This window comes from Eschrichtius robustus, chromosome 10, assembly GCF_028021215.1.
Source record: "Eschrichtius robustus isolate mEscRob2 chromosome 10, mEscRob2.pri, whole genome shotgun sequence".
Taxonomy (NCBI): domain Eukaryota; kingdom Metazoa; phylum Chordata; class Mammalia; order Artiodactyla; family Eschrichtiidae; genus Eschrichtius; species Eschrichtius robustus.
This window is the reverse complement of record NC_090833.1, coordinates 51,914,730-51,932,179: the sequence shown is the minus strand read 5'-3', so window position 1 is coordinate 51,932,179 and position 17,450 is coordinate 51,914,730. Positions and strand designations below refer to the sequence as shown.

The 17,450-nt window shown below is 43.6% G+C and overlaps 1 protein-coding gene across 2 annotated transcripts in view; it reads right to left on the bottom strand.

Moving 5' to 3' along the window:
• Nucleotides 1-17,450, bottom strand: part of DMRT1 (doublesex and mab-3 related transcription factor 1) — a 103,010-nt gene that overhangs the window by 23,160 nt on the left and 62,400 nt on the right. The window lies entirely within an intron of this gene.

Sequence of the window (17,450 nt, the reverse complement as noted above, 5' to 3'; positions counted from 1 at the left end):
CCAGGCATCATGTAAACAAAGAGGATTCTTTGGGGAAAAGATACATAAGGGATGAACGGGGTGTCACTGGTACCTTGGAGGTAGCCCTAGAATGCTGTGGGTGAGGCAATGGTGAGTGAAGGGGTGGGCGGGTTACAAGGGCACCCTGGGGTTGGCAACCCTGCCACCCCACCACCTCCTAGACCAGTGATTGCCTTCAACCCTAGAGAAACCTCAGGTGGCTGCATGGCACTGTAAATGTCATTACTGCCACTGAATCCTACACTTAGAAGTGGTTAAAATGTCAAGTTTTGTATGTGTTAAGCATAAAGAAAAAGTATAATAAAAATAAAAGATTATTAGTGCGTCACTGAGACATCATTAAGGTGCCCTGACAAGCCCCGTGGGAAAGTAAGTGGAAGAAGACAATGGCCCAACCAAAGGAAAAAAAAAAAAGAAAATCATGAGATCTTTCTTCCAACTAGCACTAAATGTGAAACAGATTTCACAATAATAGAGCCACCACAGTCACACTCTGTAACGTCTGCCTCCCAACCATGGAGGCTCAGACCTCTGGCCACTTTAACTCGCAAAAGGAATGAATACAGCCATGTCCACAGTGTTCTCTCAGCAGCCAAAGTACATAAGTACCAGGCTGCACACCTCCTTCATAAAGAAGTCGAGCCAAGCAACCCAAAGAGAGAAATACACGTCCCCAAAGTTAGTTTCTTTGCTTAGAAACTTCTTGGGCAAGAAACCATGCTCTTTTCACAGCTCAGTGCATTTCTGGCACATTTTAAGTAGCGTTTGGAGACAAGGTTGACACCCAGAGTTGGTTTAATTCCTACAATAAAGTGTCTCCAGCCCTGAAAATGACTTTGGAATAACTTCACTTACTGTGTGGGGAGGCACTTTTCCTACCTAACTATACACGGAGTTTCCTCTCTGGTTTAACAGAAGCAAAGTGTAATTCACAGGATTAAAAAATGAGCAAATCATTTGCCTCCATTTCTTGGAGACAAACATTCAGTTTGAAAAGTAAACAAAAAGTCATTTACACTCAAAAGACCACTTGGATGGATATAAGCAGTTCTGATTTACTCCAGTGGGTCTGGAGGGGGTGCAATTTATTACAGTCCACTCAGCGCTGTAACAACTGTTTTTCAAAAACCAACACTGATTCATGAAAATGAACATACGGACTCTCTGCAGCATAAACCCTAACAGCCTCAGGCAAGTGCCCAGAGAAATGTAGTACAAGGCATCACTGGACCGGTATGCGGAAGCGAGCAATTACGCCGGTATTTAACCCAATTCATTACTCATCAGAGAAGGGCTCAGCACAGGAGTCAGACCCAGACGAGCTGACAAGGAGCACAGCCACTTAACTGTCCCCTCCAGCGATTACACTCTCTCAACCCAAGAGTGTGTCAAATTAAAACAACTACACATTGACTTTTCACTTCTGTAAACATTAAGGGGTGATTGACAACTCTGGGCTGCAGCCAGCCAGCCAGGCATCCTTATCCACCGTCTTTGCTTATCTGCTCTCAGCTCTAGACGTGTTGCCTTAGGAATATTCCTACAGGACACAAAAAGTATTTCATGGCTTTGCCACTGGGGCTCACCCAAAGAGGTTCTGCCATCTATCATGGATAAGCAGCTTCAGAGGACCCTTAAAAATGGAGTATTTTAAAAATTAACATTTGTCCCTTTCTATTAGAAAAACGCTAGTACTTCCAATCAGAAAAATGGAAAATCAGCCAGTCTTTTACGTGCACTTCTGCTCTCACAGCTCTACCTACTATGATCTGGGCTGTGGAAGGATTCCCTTCCCTTGTTGTCCTATTCTCCTTTATCTCAGAACTGTAAGGAGTGGAAAAAGATACAGTTGAAATAGGAGGGAGAGACAAGTACACAAAGTAAGAAACAACCCTAGGAAATCTACTCACCACAGAGATCCAGGTGGATCAACTGCCAACTGTAGGCTTGTGCTACGGATTTAATATTCAATGTCTAGTGTTCTCTGATGATCACAGAAAAAAGCCACAGGCAAGGGTCAAACTTTGACTCTTCCACCATTTTCCCCTTCTGGTGCCAAGACTATTCAATGGGGAAAGGGCAGTCTTTTCAATAAATGGTGTTGGGAAAACTGGATATCCACATGCAAAAGAATGAAGTTGGACCCTTACCTTATACCACATATAAAAATTAACTCAAAGCGGATCAAAGCTTTCAATGTTAGAGGGAAAACTATAAAACTCTTAGAAGAAAATACAGGGAAAAAGCTTCATGACACTGGATTTGGCAATGATTTCTTAGATATGACACCAAAAGCACAGATGACGGAAGAAAAAATACACAAACTGGACTTCATCACAATTAAAAATTTGTTCATCGGAGCACACGAGGCACAGAGCAAAAACGCAACCCAAAGAATGGGGAAAATATCTGCAAATCCTATATCTGAAGAGGGATCAATGCCACTTTACCCTCTTGGTTTTAATGTAAGCAATCGTTAGCAAGTGCCCAAGACTGACATGCTGCCCCATGACCATAAGACAAGTTTTCCACCCTGGACAAGTACTATCCTTCTTGGACTGAGACCAACCAGGTTCTAGTTTACTCACTTCCATCTGCTAGTAAAAAAAAAAAAAAGCGTGCACCACAGTTAGACCCAAAGATCGACTTAACACTTGCCAGTGTTCAATCAGTCCAACTCAGTGAGTCCTCCTCAACCTGACAGACCATTTGGATAAGGGGTGATGCACCCACAAGAGACTTTTAAAGCGGTGTCTATTGAGCTTGAGGTACTTCTGTGTCTCAGGTTTAAATGCTGTGCCACCCCACCCCATCACTCGAAAAGTCCAGAACAAAATAGCCTTCACCTAACTGTCCGAGACAGTGCTGTCCAACAGAACTGCGTGAGGATGGAAATGTTCTATTTCCGCTCTACCCAGTATGGTAGTCACCAGCCCCATGTGGCTACTGAGTGCTTGAAATGTGGCCAGTTTAACAGAGGAACTGGATTTTTTTATTTTAATTAAACATAAATAGCCCTATGTGCCCAGTCGCTCCTGTACTAGATGGTGCAGGTCTAAGACAGCAGGCTGAAGACAAGGGTTTCAATACCGTGTGACAGTCTGAGGTTGGAGAGTGTCCCAGAGAGACATCAAGTCGGAGAGAGAAGACCGTCCAGCTCCACTCCCAGCTGCCACCTGTTCTCTCTATTCAGCGATTTCCTTTTCCCTAAAATAGGGTCAGGGATTTCTGCTCTACCACAACCTGTGGTATCACAGAAAGATTTTTGGACTTTGTCCCTGTTCCTTTCCTGGCACAGGGCTCCTAAAACCCTTGGAATTTCCTGAGTGAGAAGGATGATAGGAGCCTCTTTGTTCTAAGCAGGTGACTCTTGGCGGGCTAGATGGTTTCAGGATGGGGGCTAGTCACAGACGCAGGGTAGGGGCTGAGCACCAGAAAGACCCAGCCCTGATTAGAAGCTTGGAACTTCCAGCCTTACCCCCAACCTCCAGGGAGAGGGAAGGGCTGGAGAGTGAGCTAATCACCGATGGCCAATGATTTAATCAATCATACCTGGTAATGAAACCTCCCTAAAAACCCGTTAGCAATTGGGGTTCTCAGAGCTTCCGGGCTGGTGAGCACATCAAGGTGCCAGAAGGGCGGGGTCCCTGAAGAGGACTTGGAAGCTCTCCACCCTCTCACCGTACCCTGCCTTATGCATCCCTTCCATTGGGCTATTCCTTTATAATAAACCCGTAATAGTAAGTAAAGTGCTTTCCTGAGTTCTGTGAGTCATTCTAGTGAATTATCAAACCTGAGGAGAGGTTGTGGGAACTCCCAAAATTGTAATGGGCCAGGCAGAAAATGTGGGTAACCTGATCACCCCATTTATGGCTGGTGTCTGAAATGGGGGCAGTCTTGTGAGACTGAGCCCTTAACCCATGGGGTCTGGGCTAAGTTTGGACAGTCAGTATTAAAACTGAACTGAATTGTAGGACACCCAGTTGGTGTCAGAATTGGTGTCAGGAGGAAAAAGGCTCATTACCTAATAAGACTGTTGTTGGGATTAAACAAGATGATGTATGTCAAAGTGCTTCAAAGTAAGAGATTATTTTTCCTATTTGGTTGATCTGTAAGGGACATTAGCTAGCTCATGAAGGCTAACCATAAGTTTACCGTGAAGTAACCTTTGCATTAGTTCATAGTAACATCGGGAAACAACGCACTCCTTTCTCTTTCATTTCCCTATGGGGGAAGGCCCTAATTCTTACCTGCTTTATTTGCCAGGAAAAGTGGCAAAGATTCTAATTTGTAGCAGTACATCAGGGTTTAATTGTTTATGGTTACATGGAGCACTTCAAGGGCAAAGATGGCGAGAAATCGGAAATTCTTCCCCCAAATTCTGAGAGAGAGAGAGAAAAAAAGAAGAATCCAAATTCGGGGGAGGTGGGGGGAGTGGGGATGAGAAAAAGAAAGGCAACAATCTGGAAAAGAAGTGGTCCGGGTGAGTGGCGTGCGCCTGACCGTGGAGTTTTCCATCTCTAAAAACCTCCGTGCTTTGGGGATCCAGCCTGCAGATGAGGGCCTGCCACAGGCTAGGCTCGGCGTGTCGGAGAGCTTGGGAGGTGAGTGAACGGGCAGCAAACGCCAGACAGTTGGCAGTAAGACCAGGCAAGATACTCCATTCATTCTATACACACTGGCCCACCCGACCGACCTCAGCATCCTTCTCCTACTTCCCAAGAACCTCAGCAAGAAAAGGTGACATACAGAGACACTAAACTCTTCAACAGTGTTACAAACTGAACTGTTATACCCCACCCCACCCCTAACTAATAAGTTGAAGCCCTAGCCTCCAATGCGACTGTATTTAGAGACAGTGCCTTCAGGGAGATAAATGAGGTTACATGAGGTCTTATGGGTAGGGTCCTAGCCTGATAGGACTAGTGTTCTTACCATACAGAGGAAAGGCCAAAGAAAAGGGGTCTCACTGGAAACCAAACCTGACAACACCCTGATCTCAGACTTCTAAACCCCAGAACTGTGAATTTCTGTTTCTTAAGCCTCCCAGCCTGTGCTATTTTGTTATGAAAGCCCTGGCAAACTAACGTAAATAGTATTAGCATAAAACAGGAAAATCACACACCCTGGCTTGCTGCATGTGGGGAGCCTTGGTACTGCAATTATGGGTGTCATTTCATTTCATATAGTAGGTTCTACTTGTTACAGACATTCATGTATTGAGGTGAAGACTTAATGAGATAAATCCATATTTCCCCTTGAGAATCTTAGGGTTTTAATCTTAATAGTTTTGCTAGCCCCTGCGATAGTTTTTGAACTCAAAATAAACCAAGCCTTTTCATATAATGAAATCTTATTTGGCCATAAAAAAGAATGAAGCCGTGTTACAAGCCTCAGTTTGAATGAACCTCGAAAACATTATGCTAAGTGAAAGAAGTCACATGTAAAAAGGCTGCATATCATATGATTCCATTCATATGAAATGTCCAGAAATAGGCAAATCCATAGAGACAGCAAGTAGAATAGTAGTTTCCAGGGGCTGAGAGGGAGGTGGAAATGAGGAATGACTGCATATGGGGATTCTTTGGGGGATGATGGCAATATTCTGGAACTAGACAGTGATAATGGTTGCACAACTTAGTCAACATACTAAAGACCACTGCACTGTATACTTTAAAGTGGTGAATTTTATGGTATGTGAATTATATATCAATAAAGTTGTTATGAACAAACAAACCAAGGCCATCCCACCTCTACAGCCATATAGTAACAAAGGGGAAACATGCCTGACAAGAGCTGCATATTTGGAACACCTATTCACAGACTCTGGTGTTGATCCTGACTTCTCTAACCGGAGATGGAAACTCTCCCTTAGGTTTATGGCGGAGACTTCAACCAAGTCTGGAATAAGAGCAAGACAGTGGGGCACGTGGCTCCTCCCTCACACACCCTGCAGAGGCTTAGAGGCAAGGCTGTTCTTCTGTGGCAGGAAGGGAAGGGCTTGTGTCCCTAAGATCTGCTAACATTCAGGGATCACTGCAGCATGTCCTCTGCCATGGTTCATCTCCTGGGCATAATCCTAGGGCCACAGACACATAATTGGCACTCAAATGAATTTGTTACTTGTTTATTGACTGAGCCATCAGTTCATATCCTGGTAGGGGGTGGGGAGGCTTCAGGAAAGAGACAGAGGTGCTGGTCTTGCTCAAGAGCTTCAGGAGTCCCTGTAATGCCTGGTGAAGGTACAAGGGAACAACTGAACCAAATGCACGAAAACTGTAAGTTTCCAAGCAACAGTGGGTTAACTTTTATATGCTGTTATATTAATGGAGCTAACCTATAAAATATGATAAAAGAAATGTCTGCACCTACAAATTACCTAAACAGAGGAAGACACAACACAGTTAACATGTGCAAGGAGAAATTATAATCCAGAAATTTTTCACAGAGAAACCCATGAATAGCTTCAACCAAAACAGGAAACCATTCCAAGCATGATCAGCACTGCCTCTTGCACTATGTTTGTAGAGATACAAATGAAGCAACTCTTAAACTGCCGAATATGCTTAGCGAAAGTATTGCTCTCCTCCATCCACTGTTCATTTCTGCCCTCTACCCCAGTGCCCGAAAATGGTGGTTCAGAGAGGACTTGGACGAAGCCCGAGGTTGCCAGATTTAGCAAATAAAAATACAAGGTGCTGAATTAAATTTAAATTTCAGAAACAAATAATTTTTAATATAATAAAATACCGTGAACATGCTTATTAAACATTAAAATAACGTTTGTGGTTTATGTGACATTTAACTTTAACTGGCCATCCTGCGTTGATCTTAACAACACTAACGAAGTGATCGCGCTGGGCTGACTGACGGCTATTCTCCCTCCTCGGGCACCACGGCCAGTGGGAGGCTTCTGGCCCCTGTCCCACCCCGCAAGGCCAGCACCGCACACCTGCAACAGTGTCCTGTGCCGCTTCCAAAAGCTCAGACGTGGCACGGTTACTCAATCTCCAGTAAGAAGACACTGTGATTAAGAGGAAACACAGCCAGGAAAAAGAGCAGAGGGCACTGGTGGGAAGGCTATATTCACCTCTGCATCTAAAGTGGGGGGAACGCCTACCCTAGACTTGGTGTAAACGGGGGACAGATCCTGGATTCTGTGCAGTGCCAGATGTGTGAAGACCACAAACAACCCTGCTACACTGAAAAGAGAATTTAAAAATATGTGTGTTAAGATGATCATGGGACTGCAGGGCCTGCTGTTATCTCTGAATATTATTTTTTTATGGAGCTCATTTCTAATATCGGCACTTTTAGGGTGAATGTAAATAAACCTGATCATGCAATAAACTCAGTGTGTTCTTTTTTTTTTGCCGATTTAAGCTAAAACACCATAAATCTTCTCTTAGAAGCAGCATCTTTCAAGATAACAGAGGCAGCACTAGGCTTTTGATACCCACTAAAAAAATAATAAGCAACTGAGGGCTTCCCTGGTGGCGCAGTGGTTGAGAATCTGTCTGCCAATGCAGGGGACACGGGCTCGAGCCCTGGTCTGGGAAGATCCCACATGCCGCGGAGCAACTAGGCCCGTGAGCCACAACCACTGAGCCTGCACTCTAGAGCCTGTGCTCTGCAACAAGAGAGGCCGCGATAGTGAGAGGCCCACGCACCGCGATGAAGAGTGGCCCCCGCTTGCCGCAACTGGAGAAAGCCCTCGCACAGAAACAAAGACCCAACACAGCCAAAAATAAATAAATAAATAAATAAATAAGCAACTGACTTTTGAGCCCTCCCCCCAAGTGCATGTACTCAGCTCAACAGGCCAGGTGCTCGAGAGCAGGTGAGGACAGTCCTGTGGGGTTTCTTCTCTTTGCCTTCCTGCCAAGGGATCATTCCAGTACCACAGTAATCCCAGGAAAGAGGGGCCCTTTTTTTTTGTAAGAAAGAGTGGTAAATATGACCACTTTACACACAGCAAAATCAAACCCACTTCTATGATGAAATAACCATCTATTCTAGTTCTCCCAAAAGATTCCGTTGATGCCAATTTCAATGAACAACAGTTGGAAGGGACATAAAAGCTGGCTACCATTCTTTACACAGAAGCCCAGTTGGAACCTGACCCCAGCATATATTGTATACCCATGTATATGTGCAAGATGGGAAGTATATACCTATATATAAATATAAATACATATAAAGTTAACTTTCAGTGTTTGGAAAACAAAAGCTATCCCCATATAACAGCCAAATTCTGACATAACTCAGTTTGGACACCTCATCTGGTGTGCACTGCACTCATTCTCAGTGTAAACCCCGCTGCGCCGGGCAATGATATACTGTAATGTCACATCGCAATCTGGATTTACTATAAAGGGCCGCTGACGAGCTTCAGAGCAGTAAACACTGCAGCGAGGTGTATTTCACACTGAGCTGGTTTTTATGAAGAACACTTCACCGCCCAGGCACGGCACCTGGATGATGGATGGTGAAAGATGCATGACAAGCTTCATCATTGTTTGTAAATCTTAACTGTTCCTGCTCACTAACTCTGAAGGCAATTTTCAAAGACAGCGGCGGACAGAAGGACAGCACAGCTTTCCTGAAGGTTATTCAAGTTGTACTTGGCCTGGGCCGGGCCTCTGAGGAACCAAGGAGGGAACATAAACTCCGGAGCTACTCCACACCGCGCCTGAGAAAAACCGCTGAGGCCCTGTGGGCTCAAGTCAGAATCAAGTGAGGAAATCTCACGTGTGATCATGATGGACGCTCTGCCCAGAGCGGCCACTGTCTATCCAAGTTCATGCCCACGTGAGTGCTGCCTCTTCAGGATTTTTAAAGACAAGTGGTCATGGAATGAGTAACAGAACAAGCAAACTTGATGGTGTGTCATGTGTCCACAATAGATGGGGTTCCCTCCACTGAGCAGGCATGTAGGGGGCCTAACGTCACACCTGCATCCCATCAAGATAAAATTAGCCCCCAAAACACGGGCCAGCAGTGTCTAGTCACTGTGTTCAATCTGGTTCTGTCAGGACATTTGGGAGTTCCTAAAAGTGTGCTTTCCAGAGCTCTGCGCTTTCCGTGTCCCCTCCTGACTGCAATCTTTAGCCCAAAGGAAAACCCCAGCAAAGGTGCCCTGTTTTTCAAAAACAAGTTAAAGATGTAAAAGCAACCTCATGATAAGCCACTGACAGACTAGGTAGAATGTAAAATACTGTCTCTCTCAAAAATTATCTGGGGAAATTCAACAGGCCTTTTATTCACACTAATTTTAGAATAACAACCATGTCTATAGAGGGAAAAAAAAAACTTTAAAAAAGTGGTTTCGTTTCGATTTGCACTTTTAATTTCAAAGCTAATAACTAGTCATTTAATTTTGCAATGTCTGCCTCTGTCAAATATTACACTTGCACTTTACTCCCTCCTGTTAAATAAAAAGAAAATTCAAATATCACCGCAACGTCTGGAGCCTGTGCTCCGCAACAAGAGAGGCCGCGATAGTGAGAGGCCCGCGCACCACGATGAAGAGTGGCCCCCACTTGCCGCAACTAGAGAAAGCCCTCGCACAGAAACGAAGACCCAACACAGTCATAAGTAAATAAATAAATAAATAAATAAAAATTAAAAAGAAGATGCAAATATCACCACAAAATTAAACAGTGACTTTACCATGTCAATCAAGTCATAAAGGTGTTTTAAAGTTTACATTTAGCTTGGGGAGTAGTAATGTAAATACCACACCTGATACCCTGTGGATTTTTTAAGGCTGCTTTTGGGGTTTTTTGACCAGCTAAGTCATCACTGTGTTCTCAGCTTTTCCACCTGCCATGTGGAAATGAGGACCCCCTTCTCTTCCCTACTTCACAGGCATTGTCTCCATGCCTCAGTGTCCTCATGTGCAAAATGCGGATAATACTATGATTACAAGACTTAAATGAGCTATCCCCACAATATGCACAGGGCATTGTCTTACAGACAGTGTGAGAAGTACGTGTTTGTGAGAAAAGGAAAAGGAAAGGGAGGGAAGAAGAAACCACAGGATCTACCAGCAGAAAGAACACCAGAGAAGCAGTTCAGAGACCTCAGCTCCTACACTGGCTCCTCTTCCTCAACTCTAGAAACAGGCTCAGAGATGGCACGGCATCCTGCCTGCAACTCCACCCGGTCTCTCTTAGCGTGAACGGTGATCAAGCTTCTCCTGACTTCTCATGCAGGGCTGTGTTATCAATCAAAAACCCGTCACAGGCAAAGATTTAAGTCTTTAAAATTCGAGCTTTTCAAAGGGAAGATTCTACATGATATAAATCCAGGATACGTTGCAGCCTGGGGGTTGCACCCCACGTTTTTCCATGACCGATTTATTTCATCAAGTGCTTTATCAGAATGCCTAACTCTGGGCCAGGGAGGCACCAGCAGAAAGAATCCAGAGGCCAGTTTCTTATTCATACAAGAAACCATGAAACATCCCAGGAGTCCCCTGAGAACATGGTGTCAGGCTAGGCACTTGGAAGACTACAGAGATGAATGAATGAGATCCCTGCCCTTCATGTGTGAGAACACACCCTGGTAATTCTTGCTGAAGTGCTGCAGTGAGTGAACTTCTTCCTTCCATGAGTGAGTCTGACATCCTTCAGGTAGGCCCTGGGAAGTGCCTGCTATTTCTACACTGATGGTGGCCTTGTCAAAAGGCAGCATGTTACACAGAGGACATGTTAGAGTCCCATCAGCTCTCTCTCTTTTCATGGAGGGAGAAAAAAAGTTTGAAAAGAAGACAGAAGCCTGTGTGTCCTCATGCAACAGCATTTCAGCTTGCCTTCTATACTATTCTTGAGGTATAAAGGGACCTGCTGGTGTCCTTATATATTCCTCTTCCCTGGTTGTTTCTTTTGAAACATATCGTATATGTGATATATTAAAAGTAAGTCTTCAAAGCTGCCATTTCTCCGTGTTTATTATATGCTTAAAATTAGTGTGCTTCATGTTCCTCACTCAGCAGGCCATCATTCTAGCCAATTTCAAGAATCACAATACACATATGGTTCATTTCAAGCAGGGTCCCTGTAGGGCTAAAAACACAGCCTCCTTGATGACTGTGATCACTTTCATTTGTATGGCCCAGTGCCAGGCACTTGCTGAAATCAAAAGATATATAAGACATGGTGATGGGTCTTCACGTGAGATTAAGGGAGTTGATAGCTGCTGCCATGCTTTCACATAATTTTTTTGTGATCCATATATAAAAATAGATAAAGCTCTTATTACCTTTTTCAACCTTCCAGATGAGGGATCTAAAGCTCTAAGAGATTAAACAAGCATCTTACAATCCAGCCCAGAGCTGGGGATCTGAGCCAGATCTTCCCTCCTGGGGGGTCCATTCCTTTGCACGCATCGGCTTCCACAGTCACTGCCAATGAATGGTGCACTTACCTCTCTGTTCAAAGCTAAAGCTGAGAATAAAAAGGTCACATAAGGAAAATAGGTTTACCAGCCAAGTGCTCTTTTCTTTGAAATTCAGCAAAAGATAAGTCATTTCCTAGAGCGCCAAAGCGTAAACTCAACATTTTCTAGCTGTTGCATAAAACCCATTCAGCTTTCTTTAAAAAGCAGGGAAAGCAAGGGGTCAATGTTCTTCTCTCCTACAGGCTTGCCATACAATTCAAAGCAGAGCACACACAACAGAAGCAGCCCTCAGATTCCCTGGCCTGCTCTCCCGCCTGTCTGAGCAAGACTAAGACATTTCCAGAAGAGCTTTCTCCCTGACAAGAAGAACTGCCTGAAACATCAACACAACCCTTGCAGAAAGGAATGGTGGAAGGAAGAAGAGCACCCTGCCCCTCTTGCTGCATGTGTGATTTAAAGGGACACGAGCTCATCCTCACAACACCTGTGTGGGCTCCACAGGGCCCAGCTCCTCCCGCTCCTTTAACAGGTGAGAAGACTCAGGCTCTCAGAGAAGAGCCCGATACCCCCAGGGCTACAGCTGCTCAGTCGTGGTTCCCATTCAGGTGCTGAGCACAGAACCACCCCTTTCCTACCCCCGCCCGGCAGCCGCTCAGGACAGCTATCACTTCACCTCACATTAAAGGCAGCTCTGGGGTCCTGGATCATGAGTGAGGAGACCTGAGGGTGCTTCCAACAGCCAGCACCACCTCACTGTTCTCACCTGCAAAACTGGGAGGTTCGACCTCATCATCTTTTGCTAAAATCCAACTCTAATGCCCAGCATTAAGCAAGTCCATTCCGTGGGTGAAAGCTCAACCACTTTGCATTTAGTCGTGACAACCGTGGGGAAGGTAGCATATGCCATCAGTGAAATCAGGCACTTCTAGATTCATCGGTCTACAAAATTGCCAATGCTGAATGCATTCATAAAATCCTATTTGGGAACACAGAGGCCTCTACAAGCTGCCCAGACATCATGGAGGAACATGAGGGCTTCAACTCAGGGAGACCCTTCTGCTGACCTTGCCATCTGACCTTTGGGTAAAATGTAAACGCCCTGCACCCGGCCTCAGAGCTGCTCACATCCTATGTGTGTCAGACGACTAATACGTAAATAGCTTGTGATAGGTAATAAGCATCCAAATGTGTATTTCTGTCTCCTAAAAAAAGCAGAGTTTGAATGTAAAGGAAGGGTGAGTTTGCACAGGAGCCTGCCACTTATCTGAGCTGGAAGCGGCTAAAGATCCAGAAGAAACAGGATGCACCATTTCTAACTTTCAAACTGAGATCACAAAAGGTTATAAACAGACAAAAAGATCTAAGTATGTTCACCTTTACCATTTTAAATCTAAACCTCTTTGCAACTGTTGTCCAGCTACATATACTCTGAGAACTTATTCAAGAATTCACCTGTAGAGAAAATGCCTGTTTACAGATATGAAATGCCACCTACCTGTAGACACGTGTGCATCTACTGACACAGGTGTTGCTGTGCCATCTGCCTCCTTATCCCAAGTTGAGGAAGCATCATTTCCAGAATGCTCCTACCACCACTTCCTGAAAAACCTGCAACTGTTCCTATGACCTGGCCACACTCACACATAAACCAGCCTTCCACTTGGGCACTAGGTCAGTGTTTCTCAAACTATCTGCAAGGAAGGGCCTGTTTTGTTTAAATTTTTTTTTCAGTTTCCAGTCCACCACAGTCTGATGCTTTTATAAAATACAATAAAAATGAATTACTAGAATCATAATCCAAAAAATGGAAAATAACAAGTGTTGGCTAGAGAAATTGGAACGCTCATACACTGTAGTGGAATGTAAAATGGTACAGCCACTGTGGGTAGGTAACAGTTTGGAGGCTCTTCAAAACGTTAAACATAGAATTACCATAAGATCCAGAAATTCCACTCCTAGGCATACCCCAGAAGAACTAAAAACAGGTATTCAAACAAAGACTAGTACATGAATATTCATAGTAGTACAATTAACAATGTCAAAAAAGGGTGGAAACAACCCAAATGTCCATCAACTAATGAACAGATAAACAAAATGTATATCCATACATGCAACCGTATTAGGCTATAATAAGGAATGAAGTACTGATTTCATGCTACAACTTGTATGAACCTTGAAAATATGCTAACTGAAAAAAGACAGTCCAAAAGGCCACATATTATATGATTCCATTTACACAAAACATCTACAATAGGCAAATCCGTGGAAACAAGAAAGCAGATTAGTGGTTACTAGGGGCTGGTGGAAGGGAGAATGGAAAGTGACTGCTTCACGGGTATGGGGTTTCCTTGTGGGGTGATGGAAATGACTTGGAACTAGATAGAGGTGATGGCTGCCCAACACTGTGACCTCCTAAATGCCACTGAATTGTACACTTTAAAATAGTTAATGGTTAATTTTATGTCAGGTGGATTTTACTTCAATATAAAAATGAATTACTAGGAAAGTGAAAGACAAAAACTACAAGCCCCAATTTTTTATTGATTCAACATAGAATTGCTCTGTCAAATTGCTGTTTACTCTTAATTCCTTTTCTTATCTCCTCTTAGACCAGTAACAAAGCATGCACAGCCCCACTCTGGGGACCACTGCGCTACAAGGGGTGCCCTAGGGGATCCCACCCCACCTCGCTTACTCAGAGACGTGCCATCGTCCCTGACAATTATGCTCCTACACACACCTCGCATCAGCTAATCTTTATAATCACCTATTATAATAACCCCCTTCTTTAAAGAAGGGGAAAGGAGCTTCCTTGAACTCACCCCCTCCTCCAGGTACTGTCCCATTTCACTACTCCACTTACAGCAAGACCCCTTCAAGAGCTGTCTACACTCACTGCCCCAATGCTTCTCTCCCACATGCTCCTGGACACACAGTCACGGTATGGTCCCCACCTCCCCACCACAGTGGCCACTCATCAAGCCGCTGATCACTTCTACCTTTCAACAGCCCATGGTCAATTCCAGTCCTCATCTCATCTGACCTATCAGCATTATTTGGCTCAGTTCATTGAAATGCTTTCTTTACTTGCCTTCCTTAGTTTTCTTCCTACCTCATGGGTAGGAGAAGGTACCTACCTGACTCTCCCCTCTACTGGTCCTCCTCATCTACCAAACTTCTCAACGCTAGAAGGCCTCAGAGCTCAATCCTTGGTCCTTTATTCTTCTCCATCTGTACTCACTTCTCCAGGTGATCCCACCATATTTAACTTCAAATGACATCTACGCACTGAACGCTCAAGTTTCTATTTCCAGCAGGGAAATCGCCCCTCCACTTCAGACTTCGTACATCCAATTCCTACTTGACGATCCACTTGGATGGCTCACGTACATCTCACACTTAACACGCAAAATTAAACTCCCAATTCCTGCAAACCTGTTTTTCTCATGGTCTTCTTTACCTGAATAAGTGGAAACTCCGTGTTTCTACTTGATCAGATCAAAAATGATGGAGTCATCCTTCACTCCTCCCTTTCCATCCCATCCCAAATTCATCACCAAATCTTTGTGGTTCTATCTTCAAAATGTATCTAGAATTCAACCCTCCCACACTGTCATCACTCCCACACTCCCACCCCGACTAAGCCACTGCCGTCTTTTGCAAGAATTATGGCCACAGCCTTCTAACTGGTCTCCCTGCCTCCGCCTTGCACCCCTATAGTCTGTTCCTAAACAGCAGCCAGAGTGATCTTTAAAAACCACAAGCAGACATGTCACCCCTTTGCTGGAAACCCTCCAACGGCTTCCCACCTACTTGAGATAAGAGCCAAAGTGCTTGCAATGGCTCACAAAGTCTTACACAACCAGGCCCCACAATCTCTGATCTATGTCCTAACACTTTTCAAGACATAAAAAAAAGTGAGAGAATGGCTCCTAGCCTTTTTACAAAGAAAAACATGAAACAGTAGCAACACAGCAAAAGGAAAACTTTCCCTGTAATTCTTTTTCCCCCTACGTTCTATTTTCATGTTGCAATCTTCAGCAAAACCAGGGGAAAACCTTGAACTTGGACTCATTTCTTTGGATGGTAAAGAGCGGTTTATCTTTAAAGAAACTGAAGAAAAATGAATTTAATGGACAAATTTATACTTAAATAAGACTTTAACAAAAACATTAAACCTACTGAAAAAACTGTTTTTCAAATTACTTATAAATCCCCACCTAAAATAATTGATATACTATTTACAAATTGTCATTTATTTATTAATGCAACCAACCAAAGGACCTCAACTCAAACTTGATAGAACTGATAAATGTAACTGGTTATCAGCCAGCCTCTACCACCTTCTCACAAATGACTACACTGATGCCCCCGTCCCCATCCCCGCATCCTGCCACTAGCCTCAGCCCCATTTACCAGAGGGCCTAAATGGCCCCCACTTGTGTCGATGCTGATGATAAAAATGAGGATCCAATGCCCCAGGAGATGATCCTGAGGTGTTCCTATTGACCCCCAACTTTCTCTTTCCCCACCCCTTCCCACCTGCTCTGTAAAAACGTCATGCAATGTAGGAGCCCAAGACACCATATATTTGGAAGCCGTAAAGCCGCATTTCTTTAAAAAATAAGTTAAGGCTTGGATTTCCTATGAATCCACATTCTCCTTCTCCATGGCAATTCCAAAGTAGATATTACTGAGATTCCACTGTATTTCTTCCTAGCTCACTCCTTCATGTCTGAAGTGAGTTAGAGAAGATCAGAAGGTTAAGCCTGAGGTCTCCTCACACCACACTTTCAAACACACTCCTTCAAACATACATATCACCAGAAAAGTTTCAGGAAATCCTAGGTGTTATTCACCCAGTCTCTCACTATGGACCCTGGGGCGGCTGGTCTTTTTTTTTTCTGGACCGTAACCTCTCTCCTTCTGAGCCTTTTCCTTTCCTGCCATAAATTCAAATGCCTATTGCTCCTCTCCACATTCCTTCCTCTCCGCTCTAGTAAATTTCCTCTTATCTTTTTGTCTTACTGCCTTGCTCTGAATTTACACCTCTGTCTCAAGAATGCCAATGCTTCTAAAAATATTCCACTATTCCTAGAGCAAGGAGCTCAGGCAATTTCTTCCTGAAACTAAGTTTCAGTCCTAATTTTCTGTATGAGCAAATGTTTTTTTAACTGTTCCACCCCTAAACTCTGGCTCCGTGAGACGATGAGTTAGGATTGTGACCTTTCGGGATTGTGTTTTCTTATAGAGCAAGCTTACTTAAAAAGCATACCTGACTCATTTATTCCTTTGTTCATTCACTCCTTCATTCATTCACTCAACTGATGAAAAACAAATAGGCATCATAGCAGCTAAAAAGGTACATAAAATGTGTTCTCCGTCCTTAAGGAGCTTATAATTCACATAAATATATAGAATCAAAGGCAGTATGAAAGAAGGACCACATGGGTATACATTATACGATATGAATATTTACATAAAGAATTGTGTTTGTCCACTCCTGATAAAAAGTGATTATTAATGGGTCAAAGTGCAATCAGTAACGTGTACTTCAGTCTCTCTATAGTTCAAAATGGTCAGGTTCCCTCGACCTATGTATTCCATATTAACAAAATCCTTTATTTTATTTTAGTATGGTAAATAAAGCTTTTTTAGGCTTCACTGTTCTGAATTTGGAAATCAAAGCATGGTTCTGATTCTCACTCTCTAAGCACTCGTTTTACCAAGAAGCCAGTTCTTTACAGAGAATCACATTATTGAGAAGACCAGCTTCTTTTGTCTAGTAGAGTCAGTTCTAGTAGTCGGTTTCTCTACCAACTCACTCACTATTGCCCTGATTTCCACTTACTGCCTCAATTGTGTATGCTTCTCACTTTCCTAGATCAAAAGATGATACTTAAATACAAAGAACTTAAAAACACGGCCTGGAAACACAGCAGCCATAAAAGACCAGCCTATCATCGCAGTGTAAACATTGCGGAGAAAGTTAAAATTGAAGTTGAGGAATTGTGTATTTCAAAGTG